The sequence below is a fragment of the Atta colombica genome, unplaced genomic scaffold (genome assembly GCF_001594045.1).
Source record: "Atta colombica isolate Treedump-2 unplaced genomic scaffold, Acol1.0 scaffold164, whole genome shotgun sequence".
Lineage (NCBI taxonomy): Eukaryota > Metazoa > Arthropoda > Insecta > Hymenoptera > Formicidae > Atta > Atta colombica.
The window spans coordinates 888,436-891,925 of NW_017259255.1; positions in this window are offsets into that span (position 1 = coordinate 888,436).

A 3,490-nucleotide genomic window follows, 5' to 3' on the forward strand; every position below is an offset into this window, starting at 1 on the left:
GTTAAAGCTCTTGACGTTTATTTGGAAACATGAATGTAGACATTTGTTTCTATCTCGTATGACACGTGGATAACATTCAAAAATGTAAAATATCGTTGCATTTTTATATTATTTTATTTTTATTTAAATTATTTCATTTTATATGCATCTATATTATATGAAATATTTATCGATGACAGTAAAATATTTTAATAAATACTTTTTGAAGTTGATGTAATAATCGATTTAGCCGAATTTTATAATCAAGCGTAGGAAAAAGCATTTTTAATAAGTAAAATGTATTGAATATGCATTTGTCGCTAGCAATATTACAACTCTTACTTTTATTAGAGAGAAAGTGCACGTTCGCGTATTTCTTTCAACTTTTTAGTTGTCTAACATACTACATGTCGTAATGTTATACGTGTAGTTAATATAAATAAATATGATAATTTTTTAATGTATGTATAATTTTATTTTTATTTTTATTTTTATTGACAATATATTAAATAAAAAAAAAACAAATCAAAAAATATTCAACACAAATAAGTTTGAACTGAAAATTATAAAAAGTTTGTACCATATATTATGAAACACTAAGAATCGCCTTGATCGAATATCCTCTTCTCTCATATCTATTTATTTATTAAATTATCATGTAAATTAGATTCTGTATTTGTTTAACTTCAATATTAATTACACTTAAATGTGTAAAGTAACCTTTTAGCATCCATTGATATTCGTATTTGGTTATCTCTTTGACCAATCAGCTTTGCCCTTTTCTTGTTTGTAAGTTGGCATACTTTCAGCAATCACGATCACAAAAAATTTTCAATTCTACTTCAGTTCATTTCCTGGTTGCAGCAACGAGCGAAATTACACCACTCTATCAATTATATCGTTTAGCGACGTTTGTTGAAAAAATTCAGTCTATTTTACGAATTAAATTTTATGTAAATTTTACGAATTAATAGAAAGAAAAATCATATATTCAGTTGATTTTTAATTGGCCTCAATGGAAAGAAAACTTAACACAATATTTGACATAAGAATTTAGCAGCAGAATCTTATTGAGTTTCTTTCTCTTTGTGGAAAAGTTATATTCATAAAAAGAAAGTGCATAACTTCGTGATATATATCCCGGAAATGTGATAGACCAATTAAATAACTGGATTTTAATAATAACAGAACTATGTCCTGTATTTCGAGAGTTCGAATAGTCGAAGCGTGACCCATTGATCCGACGATCAACGAGAAAGAGCGCAACCAGCGAAATTCTTGGTGATCTCTTTATCTTCCTGGATTTCGACGTCAGAGATGCTCTTAATCCGCGCAAAAATACCTTAGCGAAAGCGCGCTTTCTGCACGACTCATGGTTCACACGCTTGTATTGTTTATGATAACAAGTTTTACAAATTAATTAAATTGCTCTACAGATATAATGAGAATGTAATGAGAATAATAAATATATATAAAAAAAAAAAGTTTCATTTGTGGTGTCTGATGTTTATGTTGGAGATATACGCATAAAAATATACTTCACAATAGGCATATAAACTTTACAATGTATGCAACATTTGAAATCTATGTGCTTTTAAATCAAAAGTAATATTGAAGCATTCAAATTACTATCATATCTCTGCTGCTGTTTACGTTATGTATATAAATATCACGGTAGCACATATTTTATCTTATTATTATTTCAAGTTAAAATGTGTTTTCGCGTTTTAGACATATGCTGAACTTGATTATGATATCGCGAATCGTTGAGGCTTGAACATTGCGAAATTTTGATATCGCCTAATACCATCCCGCAACTAAATGATTCAGAATTAATCGCAAGGCCACTTCGAGGAATTATTTATTTCAAATTAATCGATTCAAGGCTACACGAGTCATACACACATAATCCAAGGTTACGATATATGAATTACAACTCTTATCAATTCCTCGCTCGACAAGGTCAGACCTTTATCTTTCAATTTTATTTGTACCGACATCCCATGGATTCCATTGCACGCATTAAATAAAAGTGACACGCACTTGTAGAATAGATAACGCAATACAATTAGAATGCAATGTAATTAACACGATATAATGAGATTGTATGTAATTAGATTTATCAAAATAATACAAAAATAGCATGATACGCATTTGATAGGGAAAACATAATTGTAAAGTATCATTTTTTGTTTAAGAGTAAATGCTGATTGCTGAATATCTTATCTTTGACACTGGTCAGTGTCAAAATTTCGAAGAACAAAATATTCGTAATTGATAAATTTTAATCATTCAAATTCGATCATTAATTTATTCGAAATTGTGAGTTTTCAAAAAAAAATTTATTCATAAATATATTTTACGAATATTCATTCCAATAAAAATATAAATTAAAAAAAGCTTTATGATAAACAATTTTTTTCCTCTTAACGTAATTAATGACCTGTAGTAGATATTCAAATACATTTTTGTGATGAAAGATCATTTATTTTACTATCATAAATTATTTTACTGGCTAAATAAAAAAAAAATTGTATTAGCTTTATTTTTTTATTTAAAATCTGAATTAGATATAGGATAGAATTTAAGATGATTACCCTACTCTTAGCAAGTTCGCCAGAGACTATCTGTTAGCTTGGTACATTTTCTTACGGTCTTATAAACAAGCGTAATCGCTTAACTGCGCTACAGTTCGTAAAATATTCCACTTTCGAGCTTAGTTAAAGTTTAAGAAACATTTACATCGAGGAGAAAATGAAAGCTATTGCCGGTGCTTTTACTAAGAAATGTATTAAGGAGGTTCTCGTGCTACTTCCTAGTCAATAGACAGTTTATTTAAAATAATATGTAAAACGATTAAAATAATGGAATAAAAAGATTACTTAATATTATCTTATGCCATTATACATAATCATTGTTAATTTTATATGTTATTAAATATGTTCAAAATGACAAAATAAAAATTATAAGATACTCATTTGATGTCTCAAGCATCATCCATTTGACATATTCTAACTTTTTTCATTGAAGAATATAAATTCCTTGTAAACTGTATGACCAGTTTAAGAAAGTAAAAGGCAAATGCAATTTGTTAAAAATTACTTGAAAAAATTACAGATTATTCTAAATTGCATTTAAAAGTAACACAAAAAAATTAGGGACAGTTGATCAATCTGGATCAAAATTTTATTTCAATAAAAAATAATATTTTTTTAATTTGTATTCTAATGGTAATACATGAAAATGTATTAAAACAATGATGAAAATTACAATTTTTGTATAAGTATTTTCTGAATTCAAAAATATTTAATGTAATGTTATTTCTGAGATGCAGAGTAATTAAAATTAATTGTTCAGTAAATAAACAAAATATTTATTTGTTATAAACTATAACTGATGAATCTCAATGAAACTTTACATAAGTTTTTAGTACTTAAAATATTTATATTAAAAAATTTAGATTTTTGTTATTATTTTTAAAATTTTTATAAAACTAATATGAAATAAAATA